This window comes from Gopherus evgoodei, chromosome 11 (assembly GCF_007399415.2).
Source record: "Gopherus evgoodei ecotype Sinaloan lineage chromosome 11, rGopEvg1_v1.p, whole genome shotgun sequence".
In the NCBI taxonomy this organism is placed as follows: Eukaryota; Metazoa; Chordata; order Testudines; family Testudinidae; genus Gopherus; species Gopherus evgoodei.
This window is the reverse complement of record NC_044332.1, coordinates 15,966,547-15,994,333: the sequence shown is the minus strand read 5'-3', so window position 1 is coordinate 15,994,333 and position 27,787 is coordinate 15,966,547. Positions and strand designations below refer to the sequence as shown.

The window sequence follows — 27,787 nt, the reverse complement described above, 5'->3', positions numbered from 1 at the left end:
TTAGTAAGATGGGGATGCAACAGGGTATGGGTCTGTACACAACATGGTGAGGATGCAGCAGCTCTGGGGGAATGCAGCATGTGGGTCTGGCAGCAGGGCCTGGGTGGGGGCAGCATCAGGGATGGCTCTAGGTATTTTGCCACCCCAAGCACGGCAGGCAGGCTGCCTTCGGCGGCTTTCCTGCGGGAGGTCCCCGGCCCCGTGGAATCGGTGGCAAGCCTGCGGGAGGTCCGCCGAAGCTGCGGGACCAGCGGACCCTCTGCAGGCAAGCCGCCAAAGGTAACCTGCCTGCCGCCCTCGCGGTGACCGGCAGAGCGCCCCCCGCGGCTTGCCGCCCCAGGGACGCGCTTGGTGTGCTCGTGCCTGGAGCCGCCCCTGGGCAGCATACCTCTCTGAAGGATGTGGAGTTGGCTCAGTAAAGGGGGGTGGGGTGCATGAGAGTGCGGGACACAGAGCTATTGCTAGGGTGCAGGTGGAAGAGAGAGGTAAGAGGGTGAGAGCGATGGTCAGTACAGGAGGGAATGGGGAGAAGGGAAGGCTGAAAGTGGGAGGGATAGAAAGGATAAACAGAAGGTGAAGGGGACAGAGGGGAAGAAATATAAATACTACAGCAAACAGACATGGGAAAGAAAGAAAGAAGCAAAGAAAGAAAGAAAAATAAAAACAAGGAAAATCTAGTGAGCTAATTTTTTAAATATAAAGGTTTAATGCCAAAATGTTACAAAAAATAAAAATGTAAAATAGGGACTTTCTGCGCCCCTCATCCCTCCTCCCCCCAAAAAAAAGCTGGAGTAGGGTTGCCAATTTGATTGGACGTATTCCTGGAGGGTTTCATCACATGATGTGATCTTTTAATTAAAGGTTAAAATTTAATTCCTGAAGACTCCTGGACAATCCTAGAGGTTTGGCAACCCTGAGCTGGAGCCATAGGGGGGTTAGAGAGGGGACTTGATCCTGTATCCCAGTGTCTTCTCTGCCCTTAACATCCATCAGGAAGTGGAAAATGGGGGGAAAAGATGAGCAAATTTGATCTAAAAGTTCATTATTTTTTAAACATTGGAAGAAAAAGATTGGATTTTACACTTGAAAATCTGCCAGATTCTTGAAGTGCATTTGATGGTGGTGAAAACCATCTTTTGGCTCTTAGAAAGCAGAATTGGAAGGGGGCTTGGTAAGAGGTGCTACCTTTAGGATTAGTAAGGTGTTTTGGCATCTGATAGGTGGGGCTTGTGGAGATGCTCACTCTTGCCTTGAACATGTTCTGCAAGGAACTTTGATCCCCAAGACATGTGCTTCCTTACCAGTCTGGGGCAGATGCTCCCCATGTGACCTGCCTCCCTGCTATTGGGGCTGGAACATTGGAGTTGGGGAACTGAAGCCAAGGAAGGAAGGTGGATGCAGGGAGCCATGGGAGAGAGATAATTTGCTATAGGGAGAGTGGTCAGAGTAGGGTTAATCAGAGAGCCTGGGAGAAGGTAGATCTTGTAAGATGGAGAAGAAGAATCAGCAGCTGAGGGGAGAGAGGCTTTGAAGAACACAGGAAAAGCAAAGTGTGTGTTTCAAAGTGCCACAATGGTTAAACACAGATGACTGGATTTCCAGTGCCAAGATATATTCAGTGGACACAGTTTCAAAAACACTTGGCATGAGTTATTTCTAGAATTCCCAGTCACTTGGTGCCCTAAACAGATGACATCTCGCAGAAAATATCAAATCTTAACAAAGGCTCATACAGTTTTCCCAAATGTAAATTCTCTTCCAGTGGACTGAGCAAGCCATATCCAACAGGTGTTTGGTGCGCAGTGCTGCTTTGTGTATGTGAAAGCTATTCTCTTGGCCTGAGCCTGCTTTCAGTGTTTTTAATGAGCAAAAATCCTGTCCCAGTGTCCTTCAAATCACCATGTGTATAGATCAAGTACCGTTATCATCTGTCTATGATACTTATACAGCCATAAAAGTCACCATCATGTCTACGCTTTTCATAGTCTCTTAGTATTTATCTTCATAGCACCACTGGGGGGTAGGGAAGCACTGTTATCCCCATTTTATAGACGAGGCACTGAAGCCCAGAGAGTCTGACTTGTCCAAGGTCACACAAAGTCTGTGGTGGAGCAGAGAATAGAGCTCAGGTCTCCCAAGTCACAGCACCCTAACCACTGGGCCATCTTTCCTCTCTATTATTTTGTTTGGCACCAGATTCTTCTACCTTTCTCACATTATATAGCACCTGGCTGCATTTCCATTGTAAGCTCTTTTGTGGCTTGTTTGTATCAATTATTATGTCTGTACAGCACCTAGCACAATGGGGTCGTGACCTAGCTGTGGCCTTTAGGGGCTGTTGCAATATAAACATTAAACAATGATAATAATGAGTTGTCTCTTGGGATCTATTTCTCTCTTGTCTTGCACTTTGTTTAGTCATTTGGGGTGGGATTTGTGCTAGGACCATAGGAAATTTGGCTCTCATCTCCTATTAAAAGTAAATGGGTGCCTACCTCTCTTAGGTCTGTTTGAAAATCATAGACTTACACCATTTTACCAGTCTGATCTGGTAGTATGTTATACACACTTTGTATTTTCTTTACACTTGTGCAAATGAATCCACAAAGACCTTGATTTTCCTTATATTAAGGCCTCTTTACACCATTCTGGCAGTGTAATTTACCCTCACTTTAAGGCCTTTTTACCAGAGCTGGAGTGGTGTAAAGAGGCCTTAATGTAAAGCAGATTCAGGTCCAAGGTGTAGGGTAATGGAGAATCAGTGCTTCAAACTTCAGTGAGACTACTTAAGGAGTAAGGTACTATTCAGTGTTAGCAGAGGCATCCAAAGCTGTCCCTTTTAATATTAATATAAACAAGTCTCTGCCTGATTCTTCAAGACCTTAGTGAACTATTTACAGTGATGCTGGTGAAAAGCCAAGTCTTTTAATCCATGACTTTTTGAAGTTTGTCTCTGAAAAATCAGATGGAGGGACAGAATAATTATTTCTTTTATTCTCCACGTTTCTCATCCCTTCGATAAGTCTCCACATAGTAGAGAATAAGAAATAAGCTAAATTGAGGAGGGAATAATGTTCCTTGTCCATGTGAAAACGTATTCAGTGATTGTGCTTTAAAAACAAAACACATGCAAAGAAAAGAGAATAAATCCTATAATGAAATGCAATTCTTTCTCTCTAATCTGTGGTCCTACAAGAGCTCATTCAGACAGAGGATTTATATGTTATGCTTGGCTGTAAGCAATAAAATATTTTAAAAATATGTTTCAAGTTGGCCAAATTCTGTAATTTTAACTTACACTGCCTAGAAAGCAAGAATAATACAAAAATATGGGTCCAAGCTTGCAACCTGTATTCATGCGACTAAGGGCTTCAAGATCGAGCTGTATATTAAGGGTCTGATGCGCCACTTTATTGATGTCTTGACTTCCATGCTTCATACACTATATGCTACATCCAATTTGGGTCAGAGCTCAGGCGGTGCTGTTGAGATTCCTCTGGCATAGTAATACTATATATGCCACTAATTTGAACATATATTTTATTGTAACTTCTTTAAAGGGGTTTGTCTTGTGTTTAAATTTTGAGATCACTAGTGAGACAACAGTGGTCATTTTGGGTCAGAGTTAAGGTCACTGTACTGTGTTGAAATATGCAAACTTGATGCTCAATATGAATAATTTTATGGGTTGCTGTAAGATTTACAATGTCCTTAACTATTAATTTTGTTGCTTTTAAGTGCTTGGGGTTTGTAAATAATATGCTAGGAAACTAAATTATCATTCCACAATGTTCACTGAATTTTTTAACGCGTTTGTTTTTGCTTTGGAACACATATGATGAGACAGGTTCTCTGGCCCAGTGCATGGATGTTGCACTGCTCCTGCAACAGAAAGAGAGCAAAACCCAACCCTAATTTTCCTGCTGGCTATACACATGGTGTGGGCAAGTCCCCAGAAAGCATAGCAAGTTCTTATACCATTGTTCTAATAGCTTGCAGAGCAGATGCAGTGGTGCACTTCAGCTGCCCTTCAGTGGAAAGGTGATCTCATAGGGAAGTATAACAGTGCAAGCTAGAGCAACCTTCATGTTGCTCTAACATCAACTGAGGCCAGGGCTGGGGAAAGGATCATGGAGCTGTAACTGGCTCCATGACAGCCTCCATTTCCCTCTCTGCTGTGCTCAGGGGAAGGAATACAGCAGAGAATCTGGCCAAATATATCCAGGGCGGGGACCATTTCTCCATACATGTTTGTGCAGGGGTGGGGCAGGGCAATTAGCAGTCTTCAGCCCAGCTCTCAGGTTTGGGCAGACAGAGCCCTCTGGGCAGAGCCAAGCAGTAACAGTCTATGGCCCAGCTGCCTGACTGGGGCAGACAGCAAACACAGACAGGCTGTCGCCTAAGGTGAGGAGGCTGCCACCCAAGGGATGCGGTTGGCAGCAGGGGGTAGAGGGACCTAGGGCCCAACTTACTTCACTGGGTCCCAGCCCAGGGCCCGACCAGTGGCAAATGATTCCACCACTGGGTCAGCAGGGATCCTCCCGAAACATGGTGTCTCCATTCAGCAACACAACTGAAATAATGTCTAGTTTCCCTCTGCTGCTTCCTACCCCTACCTGTTCGAGGTGCTCTGTTGCTTGTGGATCCTTAGTCTCCTTGGCGGCCACAAGTCCCTGCAGCTCCTTGGGGTACTCGGCTGCTGGCAGTCCCAGCAGCTCCCCTCCCTCGGGGACCCCCTCCAGGGGCAGGGGTTGCACAGGTTAGTCCCTGGTGCAGGGAATAGCAGCAAGGCAGGGGTATCTGGCTCCCTCCCTGGCTCTGGCTCAACTGAACCGGAGGCCCCACCTCTTGTACTTCCTGTTCCACTCCTCTGCTTCCACTGTGAGGGCCAGGCCGAGCCTGGCTCTGCCCACCAAAGGGCGAGGAGTGCTTCCTCCCTGTCAGCCTTGGAGGGAGACCACTCTGCCTCGCTACATCCCCATGCCATCCAATCAGAGGGCAGACTTTCAGACTAGCTCAGGGCCAGATTTTCAAGTGTTTAGCACACACAATTGGGGCCAGATTTTCAAAAGCGCTCAGCTCCCATTTTCAAAACTGACCAAAGTCCAACAGCTTCCAGTGTGACATTTATGGCCAGAATTTGGAAAGAGCTCAGTGCTCAGTGTACTGAGTTGTTGTTTTTTTTAAAAGAAGCCACATATTTTGGTGCATAAATGGGAACTGAACTGCTCTGAAAATCTGGCCCCAAGTATGGATGCTGAGATCTTTTTGAAAATCTGGTCCATACTGACTACCCCTCTGGATGCTTTACGTCTCTCTGAATGTCTTTCACATACCACTCATCCTATCCCACCACGGTGTTCCCAGTCCAGAGATAGCAGACTTGACTTAGAACAAAGAGTACATGGCTTGTGTGGGGAGGAGCTAATGTGGGGCCCCATTCAAAGTTTATTTAGGGGTTTGCTTGGCTGGAAGTTAATAATCTAGCTACTGCAGAGCTTCCAAGCTCTAACCTCTCTGTCAAGAAGCTTTCAAGCCAGTACTGTACATCGGTGTATCATTGAGCTACCTTTCTTAAGAGAGGTCCCCAGATGAAGATTTAGTTAAACTTGAGTCAAAGTTGTAAATATTTATTTAACTTAACACCTGAAAGCCAGAAAGTTTAACATTAAATGTACATTAACTGAAGATCCCAAATATTTAAAAGAATGGAAATGCGGAACTTAACTCTGCCTTCTGAAATGTTCACTTCCATGTGTGGTAGTAATGTGTTAATAATTGTACGATGTAGCCAACAATGGGTTCCTAAAGCCTGTATTCTGCCACTTCCCTTTGCCGAGTACTACCATATGACACACACAGTCCCATTGATTTCAGTGGGAATAACCACAGAGTACGGTACAAGTCAGCATGAGTAAAGATGGTAGATTTGGGACTGTAATCTTAATATGACTGTAAATGAATATACTAGGAATGAACATTTATATATTGTCTTTCTCTGTGCTATTTGTTGCCCTTTTGTGTGAAGTTGCCTTTGCATCGTGTTGTTGTGTAATATTGTGCATGCTGGTTGCATTTTTTCTCAATTCTTTTAAAAATTACAGAATTCAGGAAATTCCTCTTGAAAGAGCTTGGTCCTGTTTAATTATTTGAGGAGGAGTTTTCAGTAACACTGAACACTCCTGATTTGTGAACTTCCCATGGACTTAGATGGGAGCTGAGTTAGGTCAATATTTAATGTTTCTGAAAAATTTCTCTGCTGTATATATTGTGACAAAGTTCCTCCTCTATCTTGGTGGGTCCTGCGCTTATTGGCAGATTTGCACACCTCAGTGATCTTCTCCTCTGGTGGAACCCACAGTCTGGGTCAACTCCTCCTGTGTCTGATCAGGAGTTGGGAGGTTTGGGGCGAAGTGTCGTTCTGGGGAACTAGATGGAGTGATGCCTGTGCCATGGTTTCAGATTCTGGGTTTCAGAACACCCCAGTGGTTTCTCTAAATTGGAGCAGCTTCTAAGGCTACTCCGAAGTTCTGCTGGAGGCCACGCCAGCCCATGTAACATACAGAATCTGGATGGTGCAAAGATGTCTTAATGCCACCACTGTTTCTTTTTGTTCTGCATCTCTCAGGATTCTTGTACCGAATCTACCTCCAGGTCTTTTGAGCGATAAGATACTAGCTGCCCCAGTGTTTTCTTTGGTCAGTTTCAGGATGAAAGGTTTCCAAGGCAATCCCATGTGCAGTGCTACAGGAAGTGGAATTAATTATTCAGAAGGATTCTCTCTCTCTTATCTCTGGGTCATTATTCTACCAATGTCCTTGAGTAGTTTTAGGGGTCATTATTCTGCTGAAGGGTGCCGTCTTTTGAATACATATAATACCAATATCCAGGCCACTTGTACTAATAAGAGATCTCAAGGCAATTTTTGAAAGAGTGGGAGTGCTAACCCTCGTGTCCTGGCAGTATTCAGATTGAGTCCTTTATCCAAGCCTCAATTAGCCAAAAGACTTCTTTATCCTGAAGAAGATGTATATCAAATACATTCAAAAGTTATAACATTATATCCTGTTCTCTGATGTATATCAGATACATTCAAAAGTCCTTTACTTATCCAGAACCCAATTTATCCTAATTATTCTCACAACTCCCATCCCATTCTAATGAATCACGCTTGACTATGATTATGTTTTACCTTCCTAAAATATCCCTATTAATTTCAGTTGGGTACGATATTCTTCACTTCCTCCCCTAAACTCTTGTTGAGTGTTGCTTCGTGTTGTTAAACAGCTGCTGTTTTTCACCCTAGAGGCAACTGTGTTCTGGAGGCAGGTGAAGTCATTCTTATGTACAAATAGCTTGAAAATTATTTTGCTTGGCACTCTGACAGCATGGGAAATGAAAACTGCAATTAAGTTTTCAGGTCTAGGTCTCCACTCAGATCCATTTTACACTGGTGTAGTTACTCATGATTTCCACATGTGTAAGCAATCTCATTATGTTAATCACAGGAAATTTGCTTTTATGGTCACAAAGACAGGAATCAATCTCGAGAATTTCATGCATTAACTTGCAGAATCTACTCTGTGAATTTCAAAGCAAATGTAACTCCATTGAGATGTAAAGTTCATTGAGAAATGCATGCAACAAAGGCTACATCTTCACTACCCGCCGTATCGGCGGGTAGCAATCGATCCCCGAACGAGCTCCTATCGATCCCGGAACTCCACCAACCCGAACGGCAGTAGCGGAGTCGACAGGGGAAGCCGCGGGCATCAATCCCGTGCCGTGAGGACAGTAGGTAATTTGATCTAAGATACTTCGACTTCAGCTATGTTATTCACGTAGCTGAAGTTGTGTATCTTAGATCGATTTCCCCCCATAGTGTAGACCAGCCTAAAGTTATCCATGAAAGGAATCATCAGTAGGATGTGTGAGACTGTGTATATGGGATTATAGTGAAGTGTTCATCAAGGCACTTTCATAGGGGTTCATGGTGCAGTGGACTGAATATAGGATGGGAGGGCCAGGAACTCTTTGTTTTAATCCTTGTCCTACTGCAGATTTGCTGTGTAGTGTGTGGTTAATTTGTGTTTTCACCTTGAAAATATGAAGTGCTACAGAGAAGCTAAGTAATATTTTTATGTAGACATTCACAGAAAAGTAAAGAGGAAGGATAAGGGCTGAATCACATTCTAAATTGGAGATGGTCTAAAAAATGGGTGACGTTGTTGGGGGGAAATCAAAACTTTATTCAAAATTTTGGGTCCTCCCCCCCCTTTTTTTAATTTCCATCATTTCTTGAATTTATTTCGAAAAATTGACAGCAGGAATCGGGGTACTGGAACAATTTGTATCGTGGGTCTGCTGAGAGCCGTTGCACCAAACTGTAAATCTTGTATATGATGGAAACCACTTCAAGCCAGGGAGTGCAGCAGAACCCCCAGCACTCCTAGTTCCAGCACCTGTGGCAGGAATCAGAATTGTTGACATTTGAAATTTTGAGCTAAAGTTTAATCATAACTTTAAAAAATTCTACTATCCTTAATCTAAATATATTTCTAAGAATATTAAATATTCTATGGCCTCTGATTAACCCAACTTGATTGGATGTGTGATAGAATCCAAATCCTTCTCCAATCTCATTGCCAGAACTTTGACCAATATTTTGACATTACTATAAATAAGTTAAAATGGTCTGCAATTGAAACCTAGTGTGGCATCTCTTCCTGGTTTAAGAATAACTTATATTAGGGTTAACTTCTCCCTGGGGTGACTTATTAAATATTTTAAGTATCCTGTGAGAGAGGAGGTCAAGAAGTGTCTATAGAATTTGGCAGGGAAGGCATGTGGTCTGGAGGTTTACTCCATATTTCTATTCTTAATCACCTCAATTAACTCATCCTTTGTAAGGGCCATGGCCAGGTTTCGATGTTGGGCTGCAGTAATGTAATATTTTTGAAAAGTTGATCTAAAGCATCTTTGGAGGAATTATGTTCAATTTGTACAGATCGTTATAGAAATGAAAAAATCGTTATTAATACTTTTAAATGATCAACATAATTTACCATGTTTATCACGGCCGAAAGTGATTCTACATGCAGAGGTCTTTTGTCTTAGGTGGTATGCCAGCAACTTGACAGCTTTTTCTCTCAATTCCTAGAAGTTCTGCCTGAGCTGAAATATGGCAAATTCAGCGTGCACCGAGTGCAGCTTATTGAGTTCATACCTACAGTTAATCAGAGGTTGCAGAAAATCTGGAGATGGGGCTGTGATATAAGACAAATCTGAAGGGGTATCATTTTCTCCACATTCTCTCTTCTTCGCAAATTCAAAATTATAATTCTACCTCTCAGCTAGGCCTTCAGTGTCTCTCACAAAAACCTGTGAGAAGATGTTGAGGGTTCATTTGTTTGGAGGAACAGGCCAAATTATTTTTCAATAAAAATTCTGAAAGGGGGAAACTAATAAGTGAAGAATTAAATCTCCATCTGCATGGCTGTTTCTTACCTTGATCTGTTGCTATTTGAAAAGTTATAGAGGGTAACTCAGAGACAGAAATTGTGTTTAATGAAGGAGTCAATTGCAGAATTAGCCAAGACTTGGGAGATCAAAAAGAAATCTATATGGGAATAGGACCTATCTACCAGAGAAGAATATGACTAATCCCTACCCATTGGTAATGAAATGTTTGTCACTTGCTGTATTCCATCTCATCCCCCCCATACAGAAGCCCATGAGGGCGGGGAATCTACAGATGAAACATCTGACATTTATTCCCCAGATTTCTGATTCTCTTGGCACCTGCCAGACTTCCAGGAAATACTGAGGAGAAGGCTCTGGGGAAAGAAGAGCACAAAAAGATAAGTTAAAACAAAAACATAAAAACACATAACCTACATATAAAACCTTTTGTTATTCCCAAGCAAGGTACATCACAATGAAAAGGCAACAATAATCAAACATCTAACACTAGAAATAAAACACTAAACCAATCAAAAGTTCAGGAGGGGATGGGCTGGGGAGACACTATCCATGCTGGGAGCTCCACTGATATCCATTATTTTAATTATGGATTATTTATTTTAACGGGCATCCTATTTTTCCCATACTACAAAGTAGTAACTCTATTGAAGGGAGAGAGGGAGCCCACACTCCACAAATGTAACATTTTTTAACCTGGTATGTCAAAGATATGCCTGTGTATTGTCTCCTAACTTGTAATCTTTTTAGTTTGCCTAACCCAACACCAGAGTATTGGTAATACATCTGAGCGCCCTGAGTGGGACATGGTGTATTGTGAGGATTACCTTCCGAGAGCCACATGTCTCCTCCTGCTTCTTATTTACAACCAAACATCGTTTTCTTTTCCCATATTAAACAAACATATTGGTAATAAGGGAGAAATCTAATTACTCCCACAAATTGCAAATAACTGCACCAAAGAACAGAACAAACAATCCAGTTGAACAAGTGAGTCTTTTGCATTGACTTCATACTTGGTGTTCATGAGCTCAGGGTTTGAGCTTATAGAATGTGTTAGGGTGGGGGAAGTAGCATGGGGCTGGGGCAACAAGGGGAAAGACTGGGGAAGTAGAGAGGGCAGGGTGGGTGAGGAAGGCAGGAGACATGGGGGAAAGGGGCAAGAAGGGGCAGGGCAAGCGAGAGGAAGTTGGAGGTGAGAGGGGAAGGTAGAAATCACTGTCCATTTATCGCCAGAACCTGCATTTGTCTTCTCCCCTACTCCATTGATCCATGAGGGTATAAGTATATTGTTCAGCTCCTGTGCAGCTTTCCATGATGTCTTGCAGGGAGGAGAGCTGCCTCTCACACTTCCAGCACAGCGGAGGTCTAGCTGCTGAGCTTTGAGCCCCCCTAGCAAAAAGGTGTGGTGGCACAACAGGGTCTCCCATTGGCACCAATTTTTAAAAGTGCTATTGGAACCCTCAAATTTCTACCAAGCCATGGGGAGCTGCAGTGCCCCAAGTGATTCTCTGGTGTGCATCGGTGCCAGGCTAACACACAGGCTTCATATAGTCCTAGTCTACACTGGGGGGGATCAATCTAAGTTTCGCAACTTCAGCTACTTGAATAACGTAGCTGAAGTCAACGTACTTGGATATACTTACTGTGGTGTCTTCACTGCGGTAAGTCAACTGCTGATGCTCCCCTGTTGACTCCACCTGCACCCCTCACTCCAGTGGAGTACCAGAGTTGACAGGAGAGCACTCGGCTGTCAATTTATCGTGTCGTCACTAGACGCAATAAATTGACCCCGACTGGATCGATCGCTCCTGAGGTAAGTTTAGACATGCCCTCTGTCACAAACAATTGGTTCATGTTCATCCATCCAGTTAGGGGTATTGTCCAGTGTTTCATTAATTCCCCAGCACAAATACAGGAGCAAAGGCACTCGATATTTAAATAAATCCTTTCCACAGTCAGTGCACTCCTGTGAGAACAGTTTAGGATGAGGTGTTCCCTTAATTCCCTTGCTGGGGCACTTCACATTCAACTATTTGATAAGGTCTGATATATACGTCCCAAAAGTTAAAGTATAAGCTTAGAACAGAAGCGATAAACCAAGTAAGTAGTTCAGTGCCCGTAAGGCAGATGTAACGCCTGGGAAGTAAACTTGGTGTAAAACACAGCAGGTGCTTAGTTCACTGAAGGCTACCTAAAAACCATTCTGCTTTTATATAGATACATATCTATACATATCAAGGGGTAGCCGTGTTAGTCTGGATGTGGAAAAGCAGCAAAGAATCCTGTGGCACCTTATAGACTAACAGACATTTTGGAGCATGAGCTTTCGTGGGTGAATGCCCACTTTGTCAGATGTAAAACGTCTGTTAGTCTATAAGGTGCCTGTCATAAACAGATAGCTAAGGGTTAATGTCTCTTTCACCTGAAACACCTGACCAGAAAACCAATCAGGAAACCGGATTTTTTCAACTTTGGGTGGAGGGAAGTGTGTGTCTGAGTCTTTTGTCTGTCTGCCTGTTTCCTCTGAGCTTTGGAGAAGTAGTTCTATTTTCTAGTCTTCTGTTTCTAAGTGTAAGGACAAAGAGATCAGATAGTAAGTTCTATGGTTTCTTTTCTTTGGTATTTGCATGAATATAAGTGCTGGAGTGCTTTGATTTGTATTCTTTTTGAATAAGGCTGTTTATTCAATATTCTTTTAAGCAATTGACCCTGTGTTGTATCATCTTAATACAGAGAGAACATTTGTATTTTTTCTTTCTTTTTTATATAAAGCTTTCTTTTAAGACCTGTTGGAGTTTTTCTTTACTTCAGAGAAATTGAGTCTGTACTCACCAGGGAATTGGTGGGAGGAAGAAATCAGGGGAGGTCTGTGTGTGTGAATTGGCTAGCCTGATTTTGCATTCCCTCTGGGGAATAGGAAAGTCCTTTTTGTTCCAGGATTGGGAACGGAGAGGGGGAATCACTCTGCGTAGTTTCACAGAGCTTGTGTCTGTGTATCTCTCCAGGAGCACCTGGAGGGGGGAAGGGAAACAGGATTATTTCCCTTTGTTGTGAGACTCAAGGGATTTGGGTCTTGGGGTCCCCAGGGAAGGTTTTTCAGGGGGACCAGAGTGCCCCAAAACACTCTAATTTTTTGGGTGGTGGCAGCAAGTACCAGGTCCAAGCTGGTAACTAAGCTTGGGGGCTTTCATGCTAACCCCCATATTTTGGACGCTAAGGTCCAAATCTGGGAATAAGGTTATGTCATGGTGTAGCAGCGGTGGGATCTAGACAGAATCCAGAAGCCAGTAGGAATATTATATTTTTCTTTTCTCTGCTAAGGGCTTTTTAGCAGAGAGAAACAGTTTGGTTTTAAAAGGGAACCAGAGAGAATTTTTTTTTTCTGCTCTCTCTAGCAGTTTGTGGTTTGCATGTTAAGCGAGAAGACTGTTGAGGGTCTTTTGTCATGCAATAGCCCTCCCATTAGGTGGCAAGTACCAGCACTTATATGCATGCAAATAAAGTGGTTTTTCTGGTTTCCCTTAATTGAACATTAGCTAGAGAGAGAAAAGGAAAAAAGCACTGTTGCTAGGCAGACTTCAGGAGGCAACAGAGCCTGCAGTGCAGAAGATAAACACCGGAGGGCACCCCAACACAAGAAAGCAGGAATCATGACTTCTAAGGCAAAAATGGAGGCCGAAGAGCAAATCAAAGAAGCTGAACACAGGCGACAACTAGAAATAAAACAAAAAGAGATGGAGCTGAAAGAAAAGGAAGAAAGCATCAAACAGGCAGCCCAAGAGGCAGCACACAAAAGAAAACTAGAAGAAGAAGAGGTGGCCTACCGAAGGAAACAAGCAGAAGATGAGTTGGCCCACAGAAGGAAGCAAGAAGAAGAAGAGGCGGCCCACCGCCGAGACATGGAAAAACAACAAAAAGAAATGGAAAAACAACAAAAAGAAAATGAAGAGAAGGAAAAGCAGAGAAAACATGAACTGGAGTTGGCAAAAGCTGGGCTGCATGTGCCAGCCAACCCTAACAACCCGGCGCCCATTATTGCTCCACAGCACAGGAAATTTCCCACCTACAAGGCAGGTGATGACACCGAGGCCTTCCTGGAAAATTTTGAAAGAGCCTGTCTTGGGTACAGCATCCCCGAAGACCAGTACATGGTAGAATTAAGGCCACACCTCAGTGGACCTTTAGCAGAGGTGGCAGCTGAAATGCCCAAGCCGCAAATGAATGACTATAAACTTTTTCAAACCAAGGCCAGATACCGGATGGGGATAACCCCAGATCATGCCCGTCGGCGCTTCAGAACCCAAAAGTGGAAACCAGAGGTGTCATTTCCCAAACACGCCTACTACATTGCAAAAAACTATGAGGCCTGGTTAACAGGAAACAACATTCAAACCTTGGAAGAAGTGAACCTCCTCATACAAATGGAGCAGTTCTTGGATGGTGTTCCTGAAGACATCACACGGTACATACAAGATAGAAATCCCAAAACTATCGCTGAGGCGGGGGAGATTGGAGCCAAATGGATGGAACTGGCAGAAATCAAAAAAGCTACTCTCAAGGGGAACGATTACCCCAGGGGGCACACAGACCATAAACCCTACAACCGAGGACAGCCAAAGACCCTACATACCACCCAAGTAAAGCCACAGATACCCTACTCTTCAACCTCACCAGTCTCCAGTAACTCACCTCGGCCCAGTGACCCATCAGATGGAAGATGCTTTAAGTGTAATGAACTGGGACATATCAAGGCCAACTGTCCCAAGAACACCATGCGAGTGCAATTCATTACACCACCATCACCCCAAAGATCCCCAGGCCCAGATGCCTCTCAAATACCCTTGGAGCGAAGGGAAAATTTGAGAGTGGGCGGAAAGAAGGTTACTGCGTGGAGAGACACGGGGGCACAAGTGTCAGCTATCCACCAATCCTTCGTTGACCCCAAATTCATCAACCCAAAGGCCAAAGTTACAATTTACCCCTTCATGTCACAAGCTGTAGACTTGCCTACAGCTCAACTGCCTGTCCAGTACAAAGGCTGGTCAGGAATGTGGACTTTTGCAGTCTATGACAATTATCCTATCCCCATGCTACTGGGGGAAGACTTGGCCAACCAGGTGAGGCGGGCCAAGAGAGTGGGAATGGTTACCCGTAGCCAAACCAGGCAAGCTTCCAGACCCATTCCTGTTCCTGAGCCGTCCACAGAGGCCCCGTCTGTGTTACCAGAGACCCAGACAGAGGTAGTGGACCCGGATTCCATGCCTACCACTGAAACAGCCACAGCATCTCCAGTCCCAGGCCCGGAACTGGAACAGCAACCAGCACCAGCAAGTGCAACCACATCTTCAAACTCAACGCCAGAGGGCGCCAGCGAGCCAGAACTGGCAGAAGCACACGACAGCCATACCCAAAAGGCTCAGCCAGAGCCTGAAATACCCTCAGGTGCACCAGCGGAGAGCGGTTCACCAGCAACGGAAACAACCCCATCACCTACATCGCTTCCAGAGGGACCAAGCCCAAGTCCACAGTCTGAGGAAGAACTGGTGACCCCAGCCTCAAGGGAACAGTTCCAGGCTGAGCAGGAAGCAGATGACAGCCTTCAGAAAGCGTGGGCGGCGGCACGGAGCACCCCACCGCCTCTCAGCTCTTCTAATCGATCCTGGTTTGTTATAGACCAAGGACTTTTATACAAGGAAATTCTTTCTGGTGGACACCGGGAGGAATGGCAGCCGCAAAAACAGTTGGTGGTTCCAACTAAGTACCGGGGGAAGCTCTTAAGCTTAGCCCATGATCATCCCAGTGGCCATGCTGGGGTGAACCGAACCAAGGGCCGGTTGGGGAAGTCCTTCCACTGGGAGGGGATGGGCAAGGATGTTGCCAAGTATGTCCGGTCTTGTGAGGTATGCCAAAGAGTGGGTAAGCCTCAAGATCAGGTCAAGGCCCCTCTCCAGCCACTCCCCATAATTGAGGTCCCCTTTCAGCGAGTAGCTGTGGATATTCTGGGCCCTTTTCCAAAAAAGACGCCCAGAGGAAAACAGTACGTACTGACTTTAGTGGACTTTGCTACCCGATGGCCAGAAGCAGTAGCTCTAGGCAACACCAGGGCTAACACTGTGTGCCTGGCCCTAACAGACATCTTTGCCAGGGTAGGTTGGCCCTCCGACATCCTTACAGATTCAGGGTCTAATTTCCTGGCAGGGACCATGGAAAAACTGTGGGAAACTCATGGGGTGAATCACTTGGTTGCCACCCCGTACCACCATCAAACCAATGGCCTGGTGGAAAGGTTCAATGGAACTTTGGGGGCCATGATAAGAAAATTCATCAACGAATTCTCCAATAATTGGGACCTAGTGTTGCAGCAGTTGCTGTTTGCCTACAGGGCTGTACCACATCCCAGTTTAGGGTTTTCACCATTTGAACTTGTGTATGGTCACGAGGTTAAGGGGCCATTACAGTTGGTGAAGCAGCAATGGGAGGGGTTTATGCCTTCTCCAGGAACTAACATTCTGGACTTTGTAAGCAACCTACAAAGCACCCTCCGACACTCTTTAGCCCTTGCTAGAGAGAACCTAAAGGATGCTCAGGAAGAGCAAAAGGCCTGGTATGACAGACATGCCAGAAAACGTTCCTTCAAGGCAGGAGACCAGGTTATGGTCTTGAAGGTGCAACAGGCCCATAAGATGGAAGCATCATGGGAAGGGCCATTCACGGTCCAAGAGCGCCTGGGAACTGTAAACTACCTCATAGCATTTCCCAATTCCTCACTAAAGCCTAAAGTGTACCATGTTAATTCTCTCAAGCCTTTCTATTCCAGAGACTTACAGGTTTGTCAGTTTACAGTCCAGGGAGATGATGCTGAGTGGCCTGACGGTGTCTACTACGACGGGAAAAAAGACGGTGGCGTGGAAGAGGTGAACCTCTCAACCACCCTGGAACGTCTGCAGCGGCAACAAATTAAGGAGCTGTGCACTAGCTTCGCCCCATTGTTCTCAGCCACCCCAGGACGGACTGAACGGGCATACCACTCCATTGATACAGGTAATGCTCACCCAATCAGAACCCCACCCTACCGGGTGTCTCCTCATGCCCAAGCTGCTATAGAACGGGAAATCCAGAACATGCTACAGATGGGTATAATCCGCTCATCTACCAGTGCATGGGCATCTCCAGTGGTTCTGGTACCCAAACCAGATGGGGAAATACGCTTCTGCGTGGACTACCGTAAGCTAAATGCTGTAACTCGTCCGGACAACTATCCAATGCCACGTACTGATGAGCTATTGGAAAAGTTGGGACGTGCCCAGTTCATCTCTACCATAGACTTAACCAAGGGGTACTGGCAAGTACCGCTAGATGAACCTGCCAAGGAGAGGTCAGCATTCGTCACCCATACGGGGGTGTATGAATTCAATGTCCTTCCTTTCGGCCTTCGAAATGCACCCGCCACCTTCCAGAGGCTGGTAGACGGTCTACTAGCTGGACTGGGAGAATTTGCAGTTGCCTACCTCGATGATGTGGCCATTTTTTCAGACTCCTGGCCCGAACACCTACTCCACCTAGAAAAGGTCTTTGAGCGCATCAGGCAGGCAGGACTAACTGTTAAGGCCAAAAAGTGTCAAATAGGCCAAAACAGAGTGACTTACCTGGGGCACCAGGTGGGTCGAGGAACCATAAACCCCCTACAGGCCAAGGTGGATGCTATCCAAAAGTGGCCTGTCCCAAGGTCAAAGAAACAGGTCCAATCCTTCTTAGGCTTGGCCGGATACTACAGGCGATTGGTACCACACTACAGCCAAATCGCTGCCCCATTGACCGACCTAACCAAAAAGACCCAGCCAAATGCCGTTAAGTGGACTAATGAGTGTCAAAAAGCCTTTACCCAGCTTAAGGCAACGCTCATGTCTGACCCTGTACTCAGGGCCCCGGATTTTGACAAACCATTCCTAGTAACCACAGATGCATCTGAGCGTGGTATAGGAGCAGTGCTCATGCAGGAAGCAACAGATCACAACTTCCATCCTGTCGTGTTTCTCAGCAAGAAACTGTCTGACAGGGAAAGTCACTGGTCAGTCAGTGAAAAGGAATGCTATGCCATTGTGTACGCCCTGGAAAAGCTACGCCCATATGTTTGGGGACGGCGGTTCCAACTACAAACTGACCATGCTGCACTAAAGTGGCTTCATACTGCCAAGGGGAACAACAAGAAACTTCTTCGTTGGAGTTTAGCTCTCCAAGATTTTGATTTTGAAATTCAACACATCACAGGAGCTTCTAACAAAGTTGCTGATGCACTCTCCCGTGAGAGTTTCCCAGAATCCAGTAGTTAAAAAGTGTTCTTAAAATGTAAAAGTCTGTTAGTTATATACTTAGTAGTATATGTAAAGGTGCATGTGTTGTATTAATCTGTTTATTTTCAAGTTCTAGAAGGAAATTGCCGCCAGTGAGCTTCCCCACTGTCTGCAATTTGGGGGGCGTGTCATAAACAGATAGCTAAGGGTTAATGTCTCTTTCACCTGAAACACCTGACCAGAAAACCAATCAGGAAACCGGATTTTTTCAACTTTGGGTGGAGGGAAGTGTGTGTCTGAGTCTTTTGTCTGTCTGCCTGTTTCCTCTGAGCTTTGGAGAAGTAGTTCTATTTTCTAGTCTTCTGTTTCTAAGTGTAAGGACAAAGAGATCAGATAGTAAGTTCTATGGTTTCTTTTCTTTGGTATTTGCATGAATATAAGTGCTGGAGTGCTTTGATTTGTATTCTTTTTGAATAAGGCTGTTTATTCAATATTCTTTTAAGCAATTGACCCTGTGTTGTATCATCTTAATACAGAGAGAACATTTGTATTTTTTCTTTCTTTTTTATATAAAGCTTTCTTTTAAGACCTGTTGGAGTTTTTCTTTACTTCAGGGAAATTGAGTCTGTACTCACCAGGGAATTGGTGGGAGGAAGAAATCAGGGGAGGTCTGTGTGTGTGAATTGGCTAGCCTGATTTTGCATTCCCTCTGGGGAATAGGAAAGTCCTTTTTGTTCCAGGATTGGGAACGGAGAGGGGGAATCACTCTGCGTAGTTTCACAGAGCTTGTGTCTGTGTATCTCTCCAGGAGCACCTGGAGGGGGAAGGGAAACAGGATTATTTCCCTTTGTTGTGAGACTCAAGGGATTTGGGTCTTGGGGTCCCCAGGGAAGGTTTTTCAGGGGGACCAGAGTGCCGCAAAACACTCTAATTTTTTGGGTGGTGGCAGCAAGTACCAGGTCCAAGCTGGTAACTAAGCTTGGAGGCTTTCATGCTAACCCCCATATTTTGGACGCTAAGGTCCAAATCTGGGAATAAGGTTATGTCAGTGCCACAGGATTCTTTGCTGCTTTTACATATCTATATATATGTTCCTACTGTATTTTCCACTGCATGCATCCGATGAAGTGGATTTTAGCCCATGAAAGCTTATGCTTAAATAAATTGGTTAGTCTCTAAGGTGCCACAAGTACTCCTGTTCTTTTTGCGGATACAGACTAATATGGCTGCTACTCTGAATTCTGCTTCTTGTGGCTTTGGGATCAGATGAACTCCCTCACCATACTCTGATGTGAAACTGAGCAGAACCCTCTCTGCTTGGCAAGTTCACTTGCTCTTCTAAAGGCCGGATCTCTGTTCAACCACATTTTTTGCAAAATCTTGAGAAATTGTCATCTTGTTTTGGGACCTCCCCCAAAACATTCCCCCCAACTCTCCGTGAGCTAGTTGCACTATTTGTTCTTTTACAGTAAATCTGATACATTTGGCAATCAGGTTTGGTATTTGAGGCTGGCTTAGAAATCAGGGACGTGTGTTCTCTAACTGGCTGAGCAATCTGAAAGGAGCTTGTGGTTCTAGGGGCTGGCTTCCCTTCCTCTACTCTTTCAGGTACTCCTATAATTCTCAAATTGTTATGGTGAGACCTTCCCCTTGCCACTTTAGATTTAAGAGAAAATAAATCTATGCGGCTTCTATACCTGATCGTCCACTGCTGATACTCTCCGTTCTGCTTCATTCACCTGTCCTGCCAACGCTCATGGAAACGAGTTCATCGAGGGAAGATTTAGTTGTGTTGTGGTTATTGTGGCCACTAAATCTATGACTGCAGCAACTATTACCAGCAAGGCCATCATAGACAGTGTCCTCAGCAGCAGCCGTCCTGTTCAGGGGATGGAGGGCTTCCATTCTCCTTGTTTGTTGTTCTCAGTAGACAAATCTGTGCCTGGTGACATTCCAGAGATTTTCAGGTACCTCTTTCTTTACTGGGCAGGGCTGGGGGGTGGGAGGGTCAGTCAGAGCCCTGGACTGTGAATGGAAATTGATATTAGCAAATGGTTCTGGAGCCCTGGCGTCCTAAAATGAACCAGTTAAAGTAGAAGAAGGAATGTTATGATTTACCTTTACATTTAGTAGAGTACTGACATTGCTGGCATGCTCATTTTTTTAAAGGGAGGATTGAGACCCTTGGAGAAAGTGAAGCAGGCAGCTTGGTCCATCAAATAGGGCACTGAATTAAGTCAGGAGGCCAAGACCCCAATTCAGCAAAATACCTGAGCATCTACAGGGCATTAAGGACCTGAGCAGATGGGACTTTTCAGGTTCTTAAAGTGAGAAATGTGCTTCTCTATCTTATTGAGTCGGGGCCTGGGTTCTGTTCGTATCTATAACTCTGATGTGGTGTGCGACTTTGGCCTGGTTACTTCTCCTTTCTTTGCTGCAGTTTTCCCACTAAATAGTTGTGATGCTTTTTTATTTCAGAGTTGCTAAACTGCAGGCTTCCCTTCTTCCACGGCCCAGTTACTGATAATTCTTGCGTATATTTCTACTTGACTGCCTATGTTACATAAAGATTTGCTAAGTGAGAAATTGTTCAAACTAATTCTAGTAGATGTTACTACATGTTGTTTCAATTTCTTTTGGTGGTTTACGTGGTCTCACTGTCAAGTAAGTCACAAGTCATCTGAACAACCACTTGTTTTTAATCTCTTGAGTGAGCGGGTGGATATGGAAGAAAATGCTTAACTACCCAGCGTAGATACTGTGTCTTAAGAAGGCATCATTTTAAAGGTGGAGAACTTTGTATCTCAAATTCTCAGCTGCTGAGCAGAGGTTGCCAGCTTAAACTGGTTTAATGGCATAATATAATGCAAGATCAAATGCCATGACAAGCTTGCAATATGATCTCCAGTTCAGGAGAGCGTCCTACCCTTCAACATGTACTAAGTCCTGTAATGTCCATTAAGTAAATGGAACTTAAGTACATGCTTGTAGTTAAGCACGTGCTTAAGTGCTGGACTGAATAGGGATGGACTTAAAGTATATGTCCGTATGTTGTCATGAACCTGGGGATGGAGCAGAACAGATAATGTGTCTATTTTGCATTGAACTTCTTGATCTGTGCTCATTTAAGGTCATGTCAACTCAAGTATTAGTTTTTAATTGTATGCCATGTGAAATCTGATTTAACCAAATGATTCATGCTTTTCAAAGATATTTTATTTGTAAATTTGATAGAGAATAATAAAAAGCTAGAGCTCTCAGGATGAGGCACGACAAGACAATTAATTAAGCATCATTAGGTTACAGAGTAAATGAAAGTACAAACTGAACTGACATTTAAGAAAACAATTTCACTGTAATCTTTGATATCTTACTGCAAACTCACTTCTGTCTTGATTCTTCCTCTAATAAAAGGATTGGTGAGAGAAATGGATGGGAAAAATAAATATATTTGTCTGATTGCGTCAAAGGATTCCATGTGGCATTGGTCACCCTGTGAGAAGCATTTTTGGGAGGGTTTGAGTGTTTTAAATCTTTAGTATTGACTTCGGCAATAAAGATGAAACAGGAAAAAAAAATGGAAATCAGAGATAGATGTAAGAAATACCTGGAAAGTTGTTATTTCATTAACGAGGGTCAGCTTGGATTCACAAACGGGAACTCATGCCTGAATAATCTGTCTGACAGTTTAAAAAGAAGTAACCAGCTGAGATGGCAGGGAGAAAAGGGTGGACATAGTTTACCTACGTATTAAGATCCTCTGTAATAATACTGTGCTCAGCTAACAACGAATCTATGAGGTTTGCAGATATTCTCTTGGGGGAATAGAGAACTGGCTTAGAGAGCCAAGGCCAAAGGTCCATGTGCGGGGAGGCACTGTGAAATGGAGATGGGTGACTGGTGGAGTGCCACCAGGATGAATAATGGTACGGATGTTGTTTTCATTTTGTCAAGAGCTTGTGAGAAAGAGCATGTAAGTACCAGCAAGATGACAAAATTTGCTGAGGATACAAAACTGGAGGGTGGAGTCAGTATAAAGGAAATGGACAACACAAGTCAGAAGACTGGCAGCATGAGATGGGCAGATAAGTTGTTTGTGCATCGATTCACTGTAAAAGAAATTAAAGTAGGTGGCTAGGGACAAAAACCAGGGCCTCTTTCAATCCTGAAATTTTCCGTGAGTTTTTAATCTTCTGCTCCTTGGTACCCACAGAAGCTGGTAACTCAGGCTGCAGCTTTTCCTAGCTCCCCATCTCCCATCACTGCTTTATTTCTATTTTATCTGAATTGTGTCAGTAACCATGGAGATACTTAGTGATGCTGACTCCTGCCTCAACCTTCCATGCTGCAAAGCCCCTTTGAAAGGTTTTGCAAACACAGTATGGGGCATACGTATGCCTCTCAGAATTAATTCATTGCCTTCAATTTAGTTTCCTCCTCCTAATGGAAAGAGAGAGAAATCCCAGATCCTCTCCCTAACTGGCCCCCTTGCAGGAGGGCTGCCCAGAGGATGCAGAGGGCCTGGGGTCCTTGGCGGCAGAGGGCCCCGCTTCGGCGGTAATTTGGAGGCGAGGGGTCCTTCCGCTCCGGGACCCGCCGCCGAAGTGCCCTGAAGACTCACGGTGTGGGGCCCCGCCACCGAATTACTGCCGAAGACCCAGCTCTTCAGCGGCAGGACCCAGAGCGGAAGAAACTCTGGGGGTCCAGGCCCCATGAGAGTTTTCTGGGGCCCCTGGAGCGAGTGAAGGACCCCGTTCCAGGGCCCCCGAAAAACTCTCGTGGAGACCCCTGCAGGGCCCAGGGCAAATTGCCCCACTTGCCTCATCCTCCCCAGGTGGCCCGGCCTTGCAGGGCACTGTAAAAGGGGCATATTCTGATGTTTCTTACTATGGCAGAGAGACTGGCAGTGATGGGATTCTAGCTGTGCCCTGGAGCTTTAGGGCTGAAACAGCAGCCCCTGCAGCCATCCTTCCATTAGTGCTTAAAATGATCAACCAAAAGGTGTGAAAACAAAATAGACAGGCCTGTTGAGGGCTGCTTTTACCAAGGTACAATTTCTGTTCACAAGGCATCTTCCTTTTAACTTACAGTCAAAATCATATTAGATGCCACTTCACACAGCACATAAAATGTTAACAAAGGGTTTTTTGTGTGTGAATTTGGTTAAGGTTAAGGGATGAGTGCAGGCAGACGGCAGTAGTTTGCATGGCAGGATGGTCTTGTGGTAATTATACCAGACTGGGATTCAGGAAATCTGAGTGCAATTCCTGACTCTGCCACTGACTTCCTGTGTGGCCTTGGGTAAGTCATTTATTGTTCTTTGCCTCTAGTTCCAGTCTCTAAAATGAGGGAAATAATCTAATGGGACCCTGAGCTCAGTTGGGGCTTTTAGCTACTGTAATAGAAATAATTATAAAAATTAGCTAAATTTAAAAAAGAAGCTTATTACGGGACATGTCACTTAGTACTGGTCCAGCACCTCCTCCTGGTTGCTCTGGGGATTAGCTTGAGGCTGACGCCCTCCCACCCATGGTTTGCACACCATCACTCTGTCCCCATTGTCTGCCTGCAGGCCCTCTTGCAGCCTCAGGAACCACAGCATCTTCTTTGTGACTTAGCCCTCCGGCATCACCATCCATGTTTCCCTCTTCCAGGGGTTTATTGGACTGAGACATTATCACACCACTTCCCCCGTATTGAGTGTGGGGGGGACCTGGGCCCATTACTCTGGGTCCCACCCCACGGACCCTGTGGATAGCAGCCTTGTGTTGCAACTCTTTAACTTCTCACCATGCTGCTGTGTCTCGCTGGGCCACTTCCCCCCATCCCCTGCACCTTCTTCACCCTTGCCTCAGGGCATGCAACTACCCAATGCCAGCAGCCAGCCAGGAGCTCCCTCTTGCTCCCCTGGTCTTTGCCAGCAGATGCTCTGTCCAAGGTGCTGCAGGTCTCTCCCCCTGCTGCAAACACAGTCCTCACTGTGAGTTTCTAACAGCAACTAACCCAGCCCTGCCCTGCAGCTCCTCTTATCTGAGCCTGCCAGGCCCGGATTGGTTGCTCCCTGCAGTTCCTTCTTGATTGGCTGCACTGGTGTGGGTCACTAGGAGGACTCCTCTCCTCTGCTCCCTACTGAGGTTAACCCTTTACATGCCAGTGTGGGGTGATGCCCCATCACAAAGCTAAAAACCCAGAAAATTCAGAGTTAAGTCTTCACTGAACAAACAAGGCTTGCAGACTATCTTCTTGCTCCTATATGGGGTATGTTTACATAGCAGCTGGAAGGGTGCATGGGTAGACAGGCACACAAGCCCTGCTTGAGCTAGTGGGCTAAAAATAGCTATGTGGTATGAGTGGCAGGGGCTAGCCTCCTGAGTGCATAGGGGCAGGTCAGGCAGGATTGTACTCGGGTGCCGCAGCCACGTACTGTATCATGCTATCTTGAGCGGAGTTAGCATGCTTCTTTCAACCTGTGCTTGGAAGCGCTCTCCCAGATGCTGTGTAGACGTACCCATAGATTGTAGCTTCCCATTTTTCCTTTTTTATGGGTAGGGTACAGAAAATGTGTACGACAGAACATAGGTTTTCTGATTTGCTTCACATATACGCATCTCCAATGCTAAGTATGATGATTTGTTGCCATGCTAGCCTTTGCTCTTCTCATTTAAGTGCTCTAATTTCATTATCTTGGGATGTGAGATCATCTATGGAGACAAGCTAGCTTTATGTTATTTGGAGAACTGGTGCATACATGCATCACAGGGCTCGATCCTGGAAGGACATACGCACCCCCCCCCCCATGAGATGCTGAATGCCCTCAGCATCTAGCTGGATCAGGTCCATAGTGACTGTGGATGTTGTCTGTCTGGTCAGGAATTTGTGAAATTCTTGCATATGTGTATCGTATGACTGTAAGGAAAGCTGGAAGGGAGCACACCCACTACAAACTTTATGTGTGAGGCACTCTGGTTTTGGTGAAGACTGATTAAATGAAACTGTCTGCTATGGACGTATTTAATGGTTTATTTTTTCTCGGGCCTGGACAGAGTTGAGGTGGTTTGAGTGCCTTGTTTGAAAAGTGCAACTTCAGTTCTGCATTTCCTGAGCACCCAAAGGGTTGTATTCTGAGCTCTAATTTTCTTCAAAGGCAATAAACACTCACTATTGATCTGGGCCTACAACCTTAAATTCCCATTCACAAAGGTTCATAATTTTTTTTAATAGTTCTGACCTGGAACTCAGGAGCAAAGGAAGCTATAAGCTGCTTGATTTCCTGAGGACTGAAGGAGGGAAGCCTGACTTCACCATGCCTTCTAAAGTCCAAGAAAAATAGGACACTGCCTGGGGAAATGCATCGACCCCCCACTGAGCCATATGAATGAGGCTTCTCAGAGCCATCTGCACTCAGTTCAGTCTTTAGGGGTGTTTTCAGGAGTCCCTGTTATTCTTTCCTCCATGTCTTATGTTTATGGGACCCCCGAGGAGCTTTGGAGGAGTCTGTGGAGGAGCAGAGCTGTGGGGACAATTGGAGAACCATGAGGGTACTGCTACAAGCCGATGGGGGCTAGGTGGAGGAGCTGGAGGGCAGTTCCGTCCTTCAGAAGAAGGCAGCGAAGCACTAAACTGGAGCCTCCCTGGTTTCTGCAGACGGTGAACCTCTTGTAGCTGGAAACTGAGACTCCCTTTTGATGTGTTGCAGGAAGCTTGATGGAAAGAGAAGTCAGGAGAGTCCTAGTGCTTTCCTTGTTTGCCTCTCTTATGCATCTGTGCTGTTTCAGGGGTCCTCCATCCCCCATAACTCCTAGCAAGCCACTTGTTCCACCCCATATCCTCATGCTCTTCCATAACCCCAGTCCCATGCATGCTCTCATCAAACTAGCTTCCTCCATTCCCTCATGCCCTCTCTTACTGGAGATGTGATTTGTGAGGAAGAAGGGCTTCCAGGAAGGCTTGACCTCTAGGTGTTTTGTCGCCCAGGGTGGAAAATATTTTTCGCTTCCTCTGCTCACCCCCAGGTTGCTTTGGCAACTGCCCCAATCCCCCACCCCTAAGTCTAGCTTTGATTCCAAGAGGAGAGATGGGCTGATGTGGGCACTTGGAGCCAGCTCATGGGCACAGGAGAATGCAGAGGGGGAAGCATTGGTGCATGCTAGTTATTTTTGCCTGACTGACTGCTGTGACTCTTGGAGGGAAGGCAGTTAAAAGGACCTCGGGGGGCCCACAGGGAGTGGGGACTGGTTGAGAAGAGGGGGTTCAGAGGAGGAGGTCAGGCAGGGCATTGCCCCTCTCACTCTGGACTTCCTGGACTCTGTGGTAGGGGAGACCCCTCAGGGAACCTTAGGGTGTTTCTCAGCCCTTTTCAGAAGCTCCAGGCACCATGCTGGGTCCCCCACATCAGCCCACAAGACTTAAGATGCTTGTTGGGTCTCCTCACAAACCTTTTTTGGGGCTAAATGGCCTCTGTTCCATTGACCAGACTCCCCAGAGATAGGGTTATACTATGGGGTCTAACTCTGCAAAGAAAAGGGACAACAACTTGCTGTTTAAAACTGTCTTCATCATCCATTTGACATGCATAATTGCACCCTTATCCAGTAAAATGCTTAAGCATGTGTGCCTAACTCTACATTCATGAGTAGTCCCACCGGCTTCAGTGAGACTACCCCTGTGCTTAAAGACAGGCATAGGCCTAACTGCTTTACTGGATTGGGACCTCAGTTCACCTTAATTGATGTTTCAAAAAGAAATTAAACTTTTATCAACTAAATGTTAGTCCTGGGCACTAGATAGCCAGGGGAGTTCAGTCTATTAAGTTTGATCTCTTCTTCTGTCTTTTTTTGCTAGGAACTTGTCCTCCCCTCCTGGAAAACAAGTTTGACAAGTTTCGAAACTCTGTTCAACACTTTTTTCAATTTATAGTGTGTCATAATTCAGAAGCGCCTAAACTGATTCTGTTCAAATTTGGCTTTTTAAAAAAATCTACCCTAGCTCCTGATCTAACATATGGATTTTGAGCCCAATATGTAAACTGTGCAGCAGTGGGGGCAAAACTGGATTTTTGAGAGGAGGTTAGTTGCAAGGTGAACCATAGAATATTGGTGACAAAAGTCCCCCACTCACAACATTTTAGCTCTGCTGGAAATTTCTCGTCTTTCTCGATCGCTGGAAATAAGCAAACCTGGGGCTCAAATAACGGAGCTGACAATGAAACACCAAATAGAAAAATAAAGGGGAAAACTAAAAACACTCCCTCTCCATAATGCAGAAAATGAGACCTCCTTTTCAGCATGTACAGTACATAAAACCCGTGTAGGATTTGGACTGGTATAGCTACAGAAATACCGCATGCTGCTGCCTGTGTGCAGTGTGTGCATGTGTGTGTGTGTTTGGCAGTGGCACAAAGGAAACCCATTGATGAAATTCATAGGATTAGAGGCCTGATCCCTGGGGACACACTTGGCTGAATGTAATTAAAATGCCTGTCAGGCATTTGATACCAGAAACCCCTTGACGAACTGCTTAAGCAGACGCAAATGCAGTATCCTATTGTGAGTGAATGATGGCGGAGCTGGCTGCCTTGTCATCCTTCTCGAAAATTCTGTGGCCAGTGAGCTCCCTCTTCCTCTCCCACTCGCCCTCTTTTCCTTTTCACCACTGCAGGGACTTTTTCTAATTTGCCGTTTTCCTTTTCCCAATGTACACATGGTAGATTGAAGCTGGTGGCTTGCAGACTGCGTCTATCTGGAGATAGGCAGCGAGCCGATGGATAATAACGCTCTGGGAGAATGATTATGCAGCAGTTAGTTAAGGATAGGCTTTTTTGGTATGGCAGCATATGAGCTGGTAATGATTTTCTCTTTTAAAATGTCAGCTTTGTGTGATTTTTTTGAAAATTAAAAGAAAACCACCATTGTGTGGTAGCATTCCGAATTCAGTCTGCTGGGTATTAAGTACTGCATTAGTGCACATTGGATCAATTCAAGATGTGTATATAGTACATGCTGTATGTGTATATG

At 45.1% G+C, this 27,787-nt stretch overlaps 1 protein-coding gene across 13 annotated transcripts in view; it reads left to right on the top strand.

Moving 5' to 3' along the window:
* Nucleotides 1-27,787, top strand: part of MAP2 (microtubule associated protein 2) — a 342,751-nt gene that overhangs the window by 131,584 nt on the left and 183,380 nt on the right. Inside the window, exon 1 of one of the 13 annotated variants that reach the window (XM_030580174.1) lies at nt 27,321-27,614. The exons of the other annotated variants lie outside the window; for them this stretch is intronic. The gene's annotated coding sequence lies outside the window, so the exon portion shown is untranslated. Of the gene's footprint in view, nt 1-27,320; nt 27,615-27,787 lie in introns of those variants that run through there. 13 annotated transcript variants of the gene reach the window in all.